The sequence below is a fragment of the Felis catus genome, chromosome F1 (assembly GCF_018350175.1).
Source record: "Felis catus isolate Fca126 chromosome F1, F.catus_Fca126_mat1.0, whole genome shotgun sequence".
NCBI lineage: Eukaryota > Metazoa > Chordata > Mammalia > Carnivora > Felidae > Felis > Felis catus.
The window spans coordinates 11,388,837-11,406,598 of NC_058384.1; the positions used below are offsets into that span (position 1 = coordinate 11,388,837).

At 45.5% G+C, this 17,762-nt stretch overlaps 1 long non-coding RNA gene across 1 annotated transcript; it reads right to left on the bottom strand.

The window, feature by feature from the left end:
• Window positions 1-10,216: 10,216 nt before the first annotated feature.
• Window positions 10,217-17,356, bottom strand: LOC109495552. The gene is made up of 2 exons (XR_002151012.2): window positions 17,166-17,356; window positions 10,217-13,285 (listed from the first exon to the last, which is right to left on the bottom strand). It is a non-coding gene; the product is annotated as an uncharacterized LOC109495552 (long non-coding RNA).
• Window positions 17,357-17,762: the final 406 nt, after the last annotated feature.

Consider the following 17,762-nt stretch of genomic DNA (forward strand, 5'->3'; position numbering starts at 1 on the left):
ACATGCATTAAAACCACATTGAGTTTCCACTGTGAATCCACTGGAATGGCTAAAATAAAAGCAACTAACAATTCCAAATGTTGACAAAGGTGTCAAACAATCAGAACGCTCATTGTGCAAGATCCAGCCACTTTGGGAAAGGTCTTCACAGTTCCTTGTAAAGTTAACACCCAAATAATCTACTCATTCCGTATCTATAGATTCACCCGGGGGAGATGAACACTATGTCCTCTACGCACATGTTCGCTGCGGCTTTATTCACGATCGGAAGGAAGTCGAAACAACCCAGATGCCTGGCGGCTGAAATCCAAATTGTATGTCTATACGGTGGAACACCACTCAACGATGCAAAGGAATAAAGGGCTGACGCATCCGACGGCACAGGAGAATCACAAGAGTGTTACGTTGGCCGCAGAAGCCTACGTAGCATAAGATTCTGTTGATGTGAAATGCTAGAAAAGGCAAGACCATGGTGACAGAAAGCAGATCGTGGTTGTCAAGGATCAGGGAGCTAGGGGAACAGAATGCAAAGGGACACCAGGAAACATTTTAGGGAGATGGAAATATTCTATATCTTTACTGCGGTCGTACTTACGGGTGTCAACATTTGTCAAAACATCGATTTGTACACTTACATTGGTGAATTGCATTGTATATAAATGATACCTGGATAAAGTTGCTAAAAGTAATACATACCGATTACAGGTAATTTTGCTCTATTTCTTTTAGATATACTTTAGATACATGTATGTGAAAGGAGTGGTCTGACTGCATTCCTGCCACAACTAAATGTTGTCGTGAATTATTATCTGAGATAGTTGCTTAAGGCCCTCTGCTCCAGCTTCTCCGGACGTCTCTTCTCTGTACGTCTGTGCGTACACACAGCGGATCCGAGCTATTCCACAAGCACCTCTTTCCTTGCGACCCAGCTCAGCCACGTAGCCAAATGCACCTTCCAAACGGCAGAGCTGTGATTTGTCCCTCATTTCTGTTTGCCTCTCTATCCCCGTCTTTTCCTCGTGGCTCTCCTCTCAGCTGGCCCGACTAGCACCTCCTTCCCAGTTACAAGCAACAATCATATAAACAGAGAGGCAGACGGAGATAATACAAAGAGATCTGAGAGGGGGAGGGGGTGGGGGAGGGGGGAAATGGGTGGTGGGGAGTAAGGAGGCACCTGTCGTGAGGAGCACCGGGGGGTCGGATGGAAGTATCGAATCGCTCTATTCTACAGCTGAAACTAATAGAACACCGTACGTTCACCAACTGGAATTCAAATAGAAACTTAAAACAAGAGAGAGAGAGCTGGGCGCTCTCCTTTCTGTGGCTAGGCTAGGTCAGATTTCAGCCCAGCTCCCTCAGGTCCTTCCCTGCAGGAGCTCCCATGTTCCCTCTCTCCTGCCGCCAGGTTAATCCTGTCCAGATCCTGAGTCAGTACTGACCCCCGCGGCCTTGGTTCCGTCAGGCGGCAAGTGGCTCTGAAGTTGGTTTGGGGCAGGACAAGTGTTTAATTCTCATCCAACCCGTGAGACTCAGCTTGAGCGTCAGGCCTGGATCAGCGCCCCCAGGGACGGCCGCCGCCCTTCCTTCCTGTGTGTTGCCCCTATTATTGTACACACTCCTCTAGCCGGCAGGTGCCCTGTCACAAGGCAGTCCCCCCCACTGGAGACACGAACTCCGGGAGATCGGGAAGCGGCTCTGTCACCTGTCCACCTCTGGCACTTGCACAGTCCCTGGATCTCCGTCAAGTCTCCCTGTTTCCACTCTTGTCTTCCTACGACATCCCCTTCACGCAGCAGTGAATTTAGTCTTGAATCGACTAAATTTCCAGAGGGAGGGGTTGGTGTCCTACTTTCTTGCAGCGGCTACCAGGGTATTTGTTTTTCTTTTAGCTGGTGGTTCTCAACCTCTTCTTATTTTTTGTCTGCGCCGTTATGAACTCACACGCTTTTGGAAACAGACTCAATATGAGCCAATCAATGGCAGTTGTTGTTTTGATTCTCAAATTGCCCACTGAGATCTTTAGGACGCGGTCCCAGTTTGGGCTTTTTTGTTCGTTTGTTTTTGATAGATTCTCTGCTTGCTGGCACCAGAAGGTTTATTATCATCTCATTCCCAGCCTCAGACTTGGGATCAGCCTTTTCTTGACAAAGCCCTGGTTCCTTTCAGTGTATAATGTTACTTAGAGACCACAATCCGGGCGTTATAGATACTCCTTGCCACTGGTTGTCATTGCTTCTAGCACAGGTTTGCGGAATATGCCTTTATCTGACCTGTTCTATATGGCGACATTTCAGAGTAATCAAAAAGCCCTAGTCGATGAGGATTTTTTTGTTGTTGTTAGAGAAGAATTAGTGGTATTAAATGTAGATGGATTAATAAATTTTGAACATCACCATTTACAACCACTAATGAAATAATAACTCAGGCAATGCACTCAACGGATGCTAAAGGCATTAGGAGAAGGGATGATAGAGATCTTCGCAACGGAAGGCTCAGGCTTCCCCATGTGAACCCGTTGATCAATTTTAGCATGTCTCAAAATGAGACAACCAGACATTATATACCCCATGATGTAATGTAATAAGAAATACACAGCACCACTTATGAAATATTCTTGCCAAAAGATGTTAAACCTGAATTTAATCAAAATTTAAATCTAACCTTTGGTTTGCAGGGCAGCAGGAGAACAAACAGACAAATCCAGAATTTGGTACAATTTATAGGACAACTAAGTCCGCGTATTCAACAAGTCGAGGACCGAAAAAAAAGGGGGGGGGGAGACAGCGACAGATCTGTTGCAAATTAAAAGGGACTTTAAGGCATTGCAATCGAATGCAGTGATTGGACCTCATTTAGGTCCCGATTCGAATAAATTGACTGTAAAAGTCTTCTTTGGGATAATTGTGAAAATGTGAAGGTATATTTGGAATCAGATGTTATTAATGAATTTTTGTTAATGTTGTTAAAGATGCAAATAGAATTGTGGTTATAGAAGAAGATGTCCCGTTTGAAAGAAATACATATGGAAATATTTAGGGTTAAGATGACGATATGAATTTGCTTTAAAATAATGCAGAGAAGAACTACTAGTTATTTACCCAAAGGATATAAAAATACAATATTGCTATAAAAGCAGCATTAGCAACAACAGTCAAACTATGGAGCCCAAATGTCCATCGACTGATGAATGGATAGAGAAGATGTGGGGTGTGTGTGTGTGTGTGTGTGTGTGCGTGTGTGTGTATAACCCAGACGGACCTCTACACCACTCAACACCTCTCCAGCAAACCTCAGTTTTTTCTTTGTAGTTAAGAGTCTCTTGTGGTTTGTTAGCACAAGAGACTCTTAACGAGAGACAACAAACTGAGGGTTGATGGAGGGAGGGAGGTAGGGGATGGGCTAGATGGGTGATGGGTATTAAGGAGGGTACTTGTTGGGATGAACACTGGGTGTTGTAGGTAAGTGATGAATCACTTGGTTCTACTCCTGAAACCAATATTGCACTGTATGTTGGCTAGCTAAAACTTAAATTAAAAAAATAACGCAGAGAAGAAAGAAAAAAGAAAGAAAAGACAAAGAAAGGAAAGGAAAGGAAAGGAAAGGAAAGGAAAGGAAAGGAAAGGAAAGGAGGAAGGAAGGAGGGAGGGAGGAAGGAAGAAAGAAAATAGGAAGGCAGAAGGAAATAAGGAAAGGAAGAATGGAGGGAGGCAGGGAAAAACACTGATTAACTATTGAATCTAGAGATGGGTTCTCAGAAGGGATAACCACACTGTTCTCTCTACTTCTGTGTAAATTTAACATTTTTCATTTATAAGTTTCAAACACAGATTATTTTAGACCATCCCCCTTTTATTTTCCCAATTTGACTGTTAGGTGAGTGTCTCTACTGGAAGGGGTGGGGCCAGATAGGTCCCAGATAAAAAAGGGACACGGATTCGGGACAGGGATTCGGACACGGATAAAAAAGAAAAAGGCAATCATCTGTGATCACATTGCCCAGTGGTAACCAGCACTGCTGTCTAGGACAGTCCTCTCCTAGCTTCCCCCACCTTCGCACTGATGATGGTCATTGTTTTATGCTCTCAGTGTCAAACCAGTCCCAATGGCTTGTCTTGCTGTTGTAAGTGGCATTACTTTCATTACCAGAGAGGCGGAGCATTCTTTCATGAGTTCATTGGCCCTTTGTATTTCTTTTGTGAATTCCTTGTTTCTAGGGTCTTCTCCTGTGCATCGCCCAAGTATTTTTCTGCAGGAGCGACATAGCTGCATAGAAATTTACACACACACACACACCATGTGCTTCACCATTAGCAAGAAAAGGCAAAGGGGCCCTGGGGTCTGGCAGCTCTGAGGATCTCTGTGTCCTGGGTCCCTGGAGAGACCAGCCAAGCATCCCTGATGCTCAGGGCAACCATGTTGCACAACCCCAGAGAACATCATTCACCTAAAGACAATGTGCTACTCTATTCTGAATGCGTAAACAGAATCGGTTGGAGAGTCGTGGTTTTTCTTGGCTGCAGACCTCCATAAGAGACAAAATATAAAACACGTCTGGCAAGTAGGAGAAATTTAAAATACGGGTTATACTTTGATGAAAAATATTTAAAAAAAAAAAAACGTGACAAACCGTCTGAGAGATTTCGTTTTTAGCTGATTTTCCTCCTATCCGGGGAACATTCCGTTTCAGAAAGGCAGTAAGGACACAAAGACGTTGTAACAAAATAACAACTTCAGCAAGGGAAGGCAGCAGGCTTTTCGGCTGGAAGTTTTATTGTTGAGATGTCTCTTCTGCGACCTGATATTTGTTCTCTGGTCTCTGTTCTGTGATCGCTTTCTGCCCCGGTCTCCAGGATTCCATTCTTAAAACCATCCAGTTCACCTGCCCCCTCCCCCCACTTTTTTTTTTTTCTCTTGGATCTTTCTGAGCCAGATCTGAGTCAGACTGCTAGAAGTCAAGATTCTAGGAAGGAAAATGCTTTCAGGCAACTGTGAGGTATGTGTGTGAGTTGTGGGAGCTGGGCGGAAGGCAAGTTTAGAGAAATCCGTGGATGAAGGGAAAGACAATGGATTGAAGGTCAGCGGCCAGGTGCTTGGAAGAAACTGGCACCGAAAACCAGAGCTGGGAGGAGAGAGGACCATTCAGAGAGAGCCAGAGGATACTTAATCTGTGTCATATCCTTTATTGACAAAAATGGGAAGTAGGAGATATCATTATGAGCTACTTCCCCTGACAGATACCGTGCTGGAAGAGAATTTATTGATTTCGTCTGAACTGCTCTCCCTCACTTTCCTCATCTGCCTGGAGAACTCCTATTGACCCGCAAGGAGCCCAGCTCAGACATCACCTCCTCCTTCAGTTCCTGTTTGTATCATTTCTGTATCTTGTCCTCGCTTTGAGGCCCCGTGCAAATGCCGCTCTGTCATTTTCCTCCCTTGTCATCTACAGTCTTCTGATTTCCTGGCGGGAGAATGACCTCACAGTCACTGATACCGCCAAAGTCCTGCGTGTCCCTGTGTATGCTTCCTGCCCAACGAGGAAAACCCATCTAACCTGCACAGCCCCTCTTCCTGACCACGCCCTCTGAGCCTTTCTGCCCTCTCGCTTTAATACCCTTTCTGCCACTTCCGTGAGCCCTCTAGTCCCCCCTCAGACCCTGGCCTGAAACTCTCATCACTCCTTGGCCAATAGTCTAGACTTCTTTGCCAGTTTGTGAACCCGCTGCACCTGCCCAGAAAAATCATAAGCCTGGAGTAGTCCACTCTCTCATTTTCTCACTGCCACACCTGAGTTGCCGAGTACGAGCGACAACAACAACAAAAAAGTCCACACCCCTGTGTAGATTAGCTACACAGATTCTTGGGGCCCCTGGGTGGTTCGGTCGGTTGGGCGTCCGACTTCGGCTCGGGTCATGATCTCACAGCTGGCGGGTTCGAGCCCCGCGTCGGGCTCTGTGCTGGCAGCTCGGAGCCTGGAGCCCGCTTTGGATTCTGTGTCTCCCTCGCTCTCTGCCCCTCCCCCACTCACACTCTGTCTCCCTGTCTCTTAAAACTAAATAAATATTTTTTAAAAATTTTAAAAAATCCATTCTTTTACTTTGCTCAGTTCGAGCCACGAGGCCATCCTTCCCTGTGCCCTGAGCCAGCACTAGCCTATTACCCTACGGTAGCTTTTTCAAACCCTACAATTCTTTTAGAAGCCACCTGTCCACCGCCTTCTCCAGCCTTCTTGGATGGCCACTCTGTCCTTACTTCACGGAGGGCTCCTGTCTGCCCCCTGCTTCTCCCTCAAGCCTCTGCAAACATGTGCCTCCTTGGCTAATTTCCCACCTACATCAATGGGGAAGAGCATCCCCCCATCGAATGCCTACTCCTTCTCCTGTATCCTCTGCCCCTCCCCTTCTCTTCCATCCACTTATTCAGTCTCTTCAGCTCTCATGTATTTTCTTTACTGTTCATAAACACTCTCAGGCCACTATTTTCTTTAAAAAGACATGACCATATATACAAATATTGAATACGCACCTGGAACGAATACAACATTGTGTCAATGATATCTCAGTAAAAAAATATGAACAAAATTCTTCTACTTTCTTAGATTAGCCTACCTTCAGTAACTCCACTTCCTCGCCTTTCATGCTGCCCTGAATCCACTAGACCTTCTCCTTTGCCCTCATAAATCTACGTAAGCCGATCTATCCAAGGTCTTCAATGTCTTCCTCCTCCAATGTTTCCTCTTTGCGGCATTACGTAAGCCGATCTATCCAAGGTCTTCAATGTCTTCCTCCTCGAATGTTTCCTCTTCGCGGCATCTTATGCCATCATCCCACCTGGTGCCTCTCGTATCCTTGGCTTCTTATCTCATTTCCTCATACCACTCTGGTTACTCTTTTTTTTTTCCTTTTAATTTTTTCAAATGTTTATTTATTCTTGAGGGGGAGAGAGAGACAGGCTGTGAGAGGGGTAGGGGCAGAGAGAGAGAGGAGACACAGCATTCGAAGCAGGCTCCGGGCTCCGAGCTGTCAGCACAGAGCCTGACGCGGGGCTCGCACCCACGAACCGTGAGATCATGACCCGAACCGAAGTCGGACGCCCAAGCGACTGAGCCACTCAGGCACCTTGGTTACTCCTTCTTGATCCCCATTACAGGCTTCTCCTAACTTGCCCTTGGACACGGTCCTTCCCTGAAGTCCCACGCATAATCTCTGTTAGCACAGTGCCCATTGCCCTTCTCTCCTTTGCACCCATGGCTTCCGGCCCTTTCTACATATTCGTGACCTCCAAATCCCGATCTTCAGCTCAGGGTCCCCCCCCTAACCTCTGGAGCTCCCCACCCACCTCTCTACTGTACACCCTCCCGTCAATGCTTCATGTACGTTCTCAGTCCAACACATTCACTCTTTGTCATCATTCCTCTGCCACAGCTCAGTGAATGACATCACCATCTCTTCGTCTGCCCGAGTTAGAAATCTGGACCTCATTTTGGATTCCTCCCTCTCCCTTGTCTTACAAATTCAGCACTCAGGCTCCACCTGTTTAACATATCCTTCTTTCCGATCTCACTCCCACTGCCATGCTTAAATTACTGGCAGAGACTCCTAAATAGTCTCCCTGCATACATAATCTTGCCTTCTCCACTATGCCCCCCATCTATTTCTGATGCCGTCATTCTGGATTATAAAGTGCCTGTCCTCGAAATCCTTCAATACAGACGTTAGAACCATTCGATTTAATTATTGAAGGATAATGACATAAGAAAGAAGTGGGTCAGCATGGCTAGACTTTGACATTGAAGAACAAAATAAAAATAAACACATAAATGAAATCCAAACTCCTTCGCCCCATACGCTGGACCTTTTTTCAGCCTTCTGGTAGCCTTTCCAACCACATCTTTGGCCACGTAGCCCTCACATCTATGCTCCAGGCTTATTGAAGTACTTGTAGTTCCAGGAAGATCCCACATGCTATCTTCTCCCTGTGCTAATGCTCAGGGGACCTTCCCCCAGCTGATATGCCTGTGATCTCTTCTTCAGTCTTCAAGTCTCACTCTGTTCACCACCTTCCAAAAACAGATTTGTTTTCCCAAGGCTGTGTGATCCCACAGGATCTACACACATTCTTGTAATACCGCTCCTTGTCCCATGTAATATTCTTCTGTTCATTAGTCTGTCTCACCAACGAGGGGTTGCTTCAGCACACGTATTGGGCTTTATATCGTCTATCTCATTCATCTTTGAATTCCCAGCACCCAGCATAGGACCTGGTTCCAAAAGACTGTGCCAAGTGTTGAAAAGAAAGAACAAATTAATTATTCATAATATTCTTACTTCTGTTCTTGTTATGTAGTGCTCTATTACAAACCATCCAAAAAATCCATGGCTTAAAGCAACACTTTACTATTATCTCTCATGGCTCTGTACATTGACTAGGCTCAACTGGATGGTTCTTGCTCAAGGTCTCCCTTGTATATTCTATCAGATGGTAGACGAGGCTGGAGTCATCAGGAGGCTCCAGTGGACTCAACAGCCAAGATTGCCGAATCACATGGCCAACTGTTGGTTGGAACTTCCGCAGAAGCGGTCTCCTAGAGCTGTGTATGTGGTCTTTTAGTGTGGCTTAGACTTCTCACGGCATGGCCGATGGGTTCCAAGAGCATCTCAAGAAGAATGTTCCATGAGACTCAAGTGCAAGCTGCAAGACTTTCTATGACCTTGGACGTGCTGTGTTTTCATTTCTACCTCATTCTGTTGGCCAAACAAGAACTTAAGGCCAGCCCAAATTCAAGGGGAGGGAAATCTGACTTTATCTCATGACATGGAAATGGCAGATAGGTGCAGAGGAGGAAGGAACTTCTGATGGTCATCTTTAGAAACAACCTACCATAGCTTAGAATTACAAACAACTTTCAATAACACACTAAAATGTGTTCCCAAGACCTTTAGTTTTCTTCAACTTGGCCATTTTACTCTTGAGAAACATTTCCCCTTATGGAATAAATCGGATTATGTGAAAACACAACTTTCAAGGGAGTACCTAGCACTCCGCCAGTTCTACGAAGTTTCAACCTGAAGGCTAAAATAAGATTAAGAAATGATCTGTATGCTTCCATTATTATTTCATTCTTAAATGGCCAACTCTTCAAGTCTTGATTTTTCTCTCTCGTTGCTTTGACTTTGTAATTCTGTCATTTTGATCTATAAGATTAACTTCAGAAAACAAGTTTCTTTTGGTATGTTAATTTCTATAGAACAAGACTCCTTCATCTTTTTTTTTAACTTAAAGTTACCCTCACCATTGTTAAGAGGTGAATGAGTATCTCTTGACTACGTCTCAACAAAATAACAGTGTTTTAACAGTGACCGAATTAGGTATTCAATATTTTTTTGTTGTTATTTAAGAGTGAGTTTTTCAGGAGCCATTGAAGACGGCCCTTGGTATGCAACATGGCTATTTATTTACTTTTAGAGTCACGGCTTAAGATGGGAAGTAAAGAATCCATTATTTATTTTAAGAGAGTGTAAGAGCACCCGGATGAAGGGTGGGGATAGGCTGAACTGTGTTGCCATTAGAGAGGGGAAACTATAACATTTAAACTGGTGCAGTCGCTCTGGAAAACAGTGGTGAGGTTCCTCAGAAAATTAAGAATAGATCTACCCTATGACCCAGCAACAGCACTGCTAGGAGTTTACCCAAGGGATACGGGAGTGCTGATGCATAGGGGCACTTGTACCCCAATGTTTATAGCAGCACTTTCAACAATAGCCAAATTATGGAAAGAGCCTAAATGTCCATTAACTGATAAATGGATAAAGAAGATGTGGTTTACGTATGCAACGGGATACTCCTTGGCAATGAGAAAGAATGAAATCTGGCCATTTGTAGTAACGTGGATGGAACTGGAGGGTATTACGCTAAGTGAAATAAGTCAGGCAGAGGAAGATAGATACCATATGTTTTCACTCATATGTGGATCCTGAGAAACTTAACAGACCGGGGGGGAGGGGAAGGGGGGAAAACAGTAACAGAGAGGGAGGGAGGCAAACCATAAGAGACTCTTAAATACTGAGAACGAACTGAGGGTTGATGGGGGGTGGGGGAGAGGGGAAAGTGGTGATGGGCATTGAGGAGGGCACCTGTTGGGATGAGCTCTGAGTGTTGTATGGAAACCAATTGGACAATAAATCATATGCAACATAAAAAAATAAAGAAAGTGACATAATTCAATATCAGTGAATCTTTATAGTGCTCCCTTCCCTGTTCAGGGACTGGGTTGGGGCTGGGAGAGAACAAGAAAATTTCAGCCTCTACTGTTCTTTGGTACCACTGAAGCGTGAGGCGTGAGTAGGTGGCCCGGGTTGAGCAGACACAATGCAGAGTCCATGGCTAGGAGATCGTGGAGCAGAGAGCTACAGGAGATGGAAGGCTTTGCCTGATTACAGGAAAAGAAAGCCCCCTCACCGCTGTCAAGCACCCCCCAACCTGGCCGCTGCCTATTCATCCTTCACACTTCATTTCGTCCTTCACCGTCTACAATTCTGTCAAGCTTCTCTCTTCTGCATTAAAGTGGAAAGACCAAACCAGTGAGGAAATCGGGTGTATACAGAGGTGGAGGCAAGCAATGGACAGTGTGAAGTCCCTCCAATCATCTCAAACGTTCAATAAAGTCCACCACGCAAACAAATGTCTTGTAGGTGCGAAGTTTCGGGCGGTTGAAGTTAGGGTCCACACTTCAGGCAATGTGATGCAGGAACGTGACATATGGAACAGCAAGATGCAGCCAGAGGTGAAAAGGGAGAATGTCAGTATTGTCCTAACTCCCCTCCTACTCCTTCTACCTCCCTCCCTCCATAAAAAATTATTTTGAAAGGCCCGGAAGGGACTCAAGGCTACCATTACTTCTAGGTTAAGATTTGAATCACTCTTACTTGACTCTTGATGGACAGGGTAACTCAGCGGACATGCGGCCCACAGAGTTATTTCTTGAGATCTAACTCTCTTAGGCTCTGCATTCCTTGAAGGCAGAGATTTGGAGATAACCTGTCTCAGATTCCCCAGCTCTTGCTTGCTAAAATATATACACATGCTCAATGTTGTTGCAGTTGAAGGGAGGGAGGGAGGAAGCAATAGAGGATTATCCCCTTAACTATGTGTTTTGACTCCCGAGAGCAATTCTCAAGCTCTAAAAATACTACTTTAGCATCTTATATGACAGGAATAGGTATGAGAAAAGTGCTCCGTAAGTTACTGATGACTGATGTCAGAAGTTCTCCTCAGCTAGGCAGATTTGCACAGACATAGATTATTCCTGAAATTAACTGGTCTCGAGTTAGAAAACGTTGGCTATGACAAAAATAAGAACGTTAATGTTAACGAAGACCTCGAACTAAAGCCCGAAGAGGCCTTGTCATAACTTACTTGGGTGTTGATAGCCTTTACCATGACAAATCATCCTTGTGACATTGGAGAGATTCGGAAAATAGTATCTTACGTGCAGACTATTTTATGGCTGGGATGCACAAACGGCCTTGGGAGAGGTTGAAATTGTGCTAGGACCTACCTGCAGAGCAGCTCGCAGAGCTACAGTGGACCTTTGTCATTGCCTGTGGGTGAACGATATGACCCCAGTGGAGTGCCCTATACCCAATGAGAAGTATTCATCGCAAAACACTTCTAGACGTGAAAATTGCATCAAACAGCTCACTCAGTAGTGTGGCCCATACTCTGAGATCATTGAGCTCAAGAAGGAGAGTATGGATTCGTTGCGACGAATCGATGGAGGCAGCTGATGTCAAAAGAAATCCAAGACTCAACTGCCACCACACCTTCAATGGCATTATGTTCTATGGAGACCTTCACATTAGCCAACTAGGCTAAGACAAGCACATGCCTATGACGATACCAAGGTCACTCTTGCCAGAGTTGTCCCTGCGCAATGACTATTCTTAAAAAGCAAGTTGATAACCAATTGGTTATTACCCTCTTTGTCAGTGACCAAATTTCACTCGACGAAAGAAAAACTGGGTGGCCCTGACATTTTTCATCTGGTTCCCTCGTCACAACTCCACGTGTCTTTAGCACCTACAAACCCTGGACCTGATCCAGACGACCTCTGTACCTCCACTGCCTGTGGTAACCTGGATTGTTCTTTTTTCTCCAGCTGCAGTATGTCCCCTCTCTCCTTCTGTCCCCCTAGCCACCAACGCTTCTTCCTTTACTTGGGTCCGACTCAGTCTTCAAAGAAGGTCCAGTCTTCCCGTCACCTCTCCGGAACGCCCTCTAACCTTCTGCAGCATCTTCATAATGGCCTGATTATTCCCTCCTCTGCCTGCGAGCACCATAACTATTCGTGCCGCTTACTGGTTACTTGGTAGGAGGTACCTCAGCTTGAAGCCATGTGACGACCCCTGCTTTATGATTCCCAGCTCAACTCTAAGGCTATGCCCACTGGGACCATGGGAATCTGATTATGGTAGGGGAACAAGAATCCCAAGGCAGTGGCCCCTTCTATGATACCAGACGCATCCGGTTTTTCTGGGGTGCTGCTTAGAAACTAAATTTTGTCTGACGCACAGCCAATCCTTTTTCTGGGGAGAGGAGTAAATGACGGTTTCAGCCACCCATCTCTCGTCGTTCCTACTTTTGGTTAAAACCCATTATTACCCATAACCAAAATTGAGCTCTTCAAAACCTAGTGGACTTCACGTAACTGTTGCCAAGCCCGAATTGTTTTAGCCTAGCTAGAAAACTCATTTAAGAAAACTCGTTTTAGACCATAGGATCCTGAAGCTGGAAAGGAAGTTGGAGATTCGTTATTTCAAGTCTTGGTTTCAACGCAAGGGGAAACTAAGGCTCCGAAAGAGTTTAGAATGTACCCAAAGCCCCCAAAGGCTATGGGGCTAGAATCAGACTCAGTGCAGGGGCCTCGGTTCCAGTCTAGCATCGCGCCATATGCCTGTCTGCAACTGGAGAATTCCTCTGGCCAGTGTACCCTCCTCTTCTCCTTTCAGGGAAGATTGTCTCACTTGGCAGGGTCTTGAAATTGCTGACAAGCCAATCGCATGTTTTTCTCCACCACGGGTCCCGACAAAGAGCCTCAGGGAATCCCGGAGGCCGGAAGGTGGAGGAGAGAACACAGACTCTAGAGTCAGCCAGCACTGTGAGGCTCTTCACGCTTCGCTGCAGGGTCAGACGGATTCAATAGGATAATGCAAAGAGCCTTCCACACACAATAGGTCAAGAAATACCAGAAACTAACGGTGATCATCAGCAGGGCACCAACCTTCTGGAACTGAAAAATAAATAACGGTGGTTAAAATAAATGTTTGTTTTTAAAATGAACGTACATGAATAGTAATAAAAAATGGAAAAGTCTAGCTTAGAGGCTTGTTTATTCTCTCTGGACACTAGCCTTTTGCTTATTCCACCGTAAATTGAGAATGGGTAAATGTTTCACCATGGACACAGCTGCATATGCTGAATATAGATTTTCCAATGCTTGATTTTCCATTAGAGTTTACTTTTCTGAGCATAATGCCTGAGGGGGCAGCCTGACTAATACATTATATCACTTGTGAGTTCGCTTTTTAAAGCTGAGTTTATTTATTTTTTATTTATTTTTTTAACATTTATTTATTTATTTTTGAGAGACAGAGCATGAGCAGGGGAGGCGGAGGGGGAGAGAGAGAGAGGGAGACACAGAATCCGAAGCAGGCTTCAGGCCCTGAGCTGTTCGTTAGCACAGAGCCCGACGCGGGGCTCGAACTCACGAACCTCGAGGCCATGACCTGAGCCGAAGTCAGACGCTCAACCGACTGAGCCACCCACGCGCCCCTTAAAGGTGAGTTTAAAAGATGCGAAGTGAGATTTAGGAGCCAAAAGAATGAAGAGACTTAAATAGCAAGAAAACTGTAACCCTGCGGCCCCAGATTATTCTCATGTATTAAATGGACAATTTTTCAAATTCCTAATTTATCTTCATCTTTGCCCTTCACTGACAAAAAAAAAAATTATTTCCATAGGAAAACTAACCGGTTCCTTATTTGCAGAACAACGCCATAGGCTTCAGTGACTGCACTGTCAACTTCTTGGAAGCAAAAGAAGATACGAAGTTTTCAAACATGGAGAAATGGAAATAATAGTGACTTTTGAGTATCTGCTTTGCACCAGGTCCGCTACTAAGTGATTTTGAATGTATGTATTTGAATTGAACATATTTCTAAGCCATTACCATTGCATGGTGAGTATCATTAACCCATTTCACAGATGAGACACATAGGGTCTGGTTGACTCACCCAAGACCACAGGGGAGACACATAGGGTCTGGTTGACTCACCCAAGACCACAGGGATGCTAAGGGTTGGCGTCGTGAATCGAACAGCCACTCCCCAGCCCTGCTGGCTACACGATGCTGTGGTCCTTACAAGACTCACCAGAAATATATCTAGATTCAGAGTCAAAAGATGAGGTGCGGGGCCCCTGTCATTATTTGTGAGTGTTTAGAGTTTAGTCAAGGCATGCCGCTTTCTGGGGTTAATTTCTTCATCTGTAACATGAGAAGGCTAACACCTTCTTCACAGGGTGTTAGGACGATTAAATGAGCTCCTGTGATCTGTGAAAGTGGTTTTTCAGCCGCCAAAAGCCATCAAAAGAGAGGTGTTTGAGAGGTGGGGATGCTGTCCTTCCCTGCCTTGACCCACAGTCGCCCACTCACCTCTCAGAACTACCATGAAGAGTCACTGGACGCTAGATGTCAACATCAACGCAAGCCCATGTGGCAGCATCGAAATATGAATTAAAAAAAATTTTTTTAATGTTTTATTTATTTTTGAGACAGAGAGAGACAGAGCACAAGCACGAGGAAAGGAGGGGCAGAGAGAGAGGGAGATACAGAATCCGAAGCGGGTTCCAGGCTCCGAGCTGTCAGCACAGAGCCCCACGCGGGGCTCGAACTCACGGACCGCGAGATCATGACCTGAGCCGAAGTCGGACGCTCAACCGACCGAGCCCCCCAGGCGCCCCCGGAAATACGAATTTTTAACATTCTAGGAGCTTTGCAAAGCTCAGCCACTAAATACAATAGTTCTGACAAAGTTGGTCTTTCTAAAGTAACTAGTGTAACTTTTCGGAGTTGCAGGAGCTCGGAGAATATCTTCAGACTCTAGTTTGGGAAGCGAAGACTCAAATAGGACAGTCTTTAATCGAATGTGCCCCATTAGGTCTGTGAAGAACCACAGAGAATACGTGGACTCAAACCTTAGTTTTGCGGATGAGTAAAGGGAGCCCTAGATACACAGCCAGGCAGTAGCACGGTTGGGACCGGAACTCAGGTTTCCTGACTCTGAGCATGCTCTCTCTCTGCTGCATTCACTGTTCTTATAAATTCACTCAAACTGCTAGGAATGCCACTGACAACAAAGTTAGCGACAAAGTATTAGCATTCGGCCCACAAGTACAGATCTAGATGGGTTTACACCTACTGTGTGACCTTGGAAAGGTGGCTTCATATCCGTGCCTCTGTGTCCTTATCTGTAGAATGACTTATAATAATACCAACTTCACAGATCATCATGACGCTAATACATGAAAAGGTCTCAGCACAGTACCAGCAAGTGCTCAGTGCTCGTCAGTTACTATATAATCCTTGATAAGCCATGTCACAGAACTCCCTAATATGACTCCCTGTGCCCCCCATCTTCATGGTGGTCCCCCAAACCAGCAGGAAACCCTACCAGGAGACAGCCTGGATGTAAGCTGGGCAGACCCTCTTAGTGATCAGTCTGCTTATTCCCATTTTATCCAGTTTGAAGCAATCATAATGTGAGGGGCTAAGACTAGGTTTGGAAAGAGGAGAGGAAGTGAAGCGCTCATTCTGAGCGTGGGAGCCTGAGTCCCCATATCTTCCTCTACAAATGGGGATGTTAATACCCATTCTTCTCTACCTTGAAATACTCAAAGCTGTCCGTTTCGATAGAAAGGTGTGTTATAAACCATTCATTGCGATACAAATTTAAAGCAAAGAGAAGAAATGATAGTGTTTCATCACAGGAAGTGTGGTTAATAAGCCACGGTCTCTTGCTTGAGTGGCTTTTTACTTCCTGCCTTGCCCTCAGCACCTGGGGGATTTGGTTTCAGAAATAATGAGTTAGCATTCTATTAATTACGTCTGATCTAATGGCCATGAACCCAAGCGTTTGCTCACCTCTAGCAAGAAAAACGTAGTCCTTTCCTAAGAACATGAGATCCTTTCTAAATAAATTACGAAAGCCTTTTCAACACCCTGCTTGTGCTTTTGACATAGTTGCTTCGATTCAGGATTATCTTAAAGCCCTGCTGGCCAGCTACCTGCTTTGTGTACTGTCCCAGTAATTTACCCTCTGATTTCATGTTTCTTTCAAAAGCGTCAAAGCACTAGGCAAATATTACTCATCAAACGAAAGGGTTTGATGATGTCCTGCTAAATTTAGCCTTTTTTTTTTTCTTTTGTGGCTCAGTCACATCTGTTCTCAGGGATCTGACCTACATGAGCTGTGGGGACTCTGGGCAGAAGGGACACAGTAGAGCTTCCAGGGGGGCGAGTCGAGGGCTCCGGAGCTCTGTTTCTGGCCGCCTACACCATTCAGTATTTCCTTTGCCCTTGCTCCTCCCATTACCATCACTTCCTCAGAGTTGTCCTGGACCAGGCATCTGTCTGCACCTGCCGGGAGCTGTAATACTGAAGGACCCTAAGTGCAGGGCCCAGGAGTCTGCATTAGCTAAGTGTGCTGGGGTCTAACTAAATACAGTTTCTTTAGGTTCAACCTGAGGAGCCTGTGGTCAGCGTTGGCCTCAGCCTCCCCCCCAATGCCCACGCTTTCCTCCCGTCCACAGTCCGTGACTCTGTGCTGGCTGATGTGGGACCATGAGTTAAAAGTAGCTGCCCGTAAAGTACTCTCACTGTCACCGTCCCAACCGTGGACGGCTACCCTCTCTTTCCTCCCTCCCCCCACGGGGCCCCCTACTTCACAAACCCACAAATCCCAATCCCAGGAGCTTGCTCCTCCGGGAACAGCTGGCCAGGTGGAGGGAGAAAGGAGGTAGCAGAGAGGCTCCAGCATGGTCTCCTTTCCAATGGTTTCAAACCTAATGGGGTAAAAAGAAAAAAAACAAACAAACAACAGTTGGAGACTGACCAGCTTTTTATCACTCCGCATGCCCGGTGAATGATCTCTGCTGATACTTCCTGCTTCCATTAATGAAGTGAGAATCGGAGGGCCCAGGAGCTAAAGTGACGATTGTGGGGCTCCAATGGCAGAGTCACTTTCACAAGAACCAGAAGTAGACGGGCCCCACAGCACCGATCAATGTGCTAATATTTAATCGGTTAAAAATAAACATTTGCCAGCCCTCAGGTGAATACACCTTGCCTAATCTTTTTCTCGTTCCTGTTTGTCAATATTTCGTTAACACTAACTTTTTAAAAAAAATTTGTTTTCTTAATTTTTGAGACAGAGAGAAACAGAGCATGAGCAGGGGAGGGGGCAGAGAGAGAGGGAGACCCAGAATCCAGAGCAGGCTTCTTCAGGCTCTGAGCTGTCAGCACCGAGCCCAACACAGGGCTCAAACCCATGAACCACCGATCGTGACCTGAGCCGAAGTTGGATACTTAACCGAGTGAGCCACCCAGGCAAAAGGTGACTTTTGAGTGGGGACAAGTTTTGTTGATTAATGCGTCTAGGTAACTACCCTGCCTTTAGCAGAGCCTGATGGAATAAGTGCATATGACAACA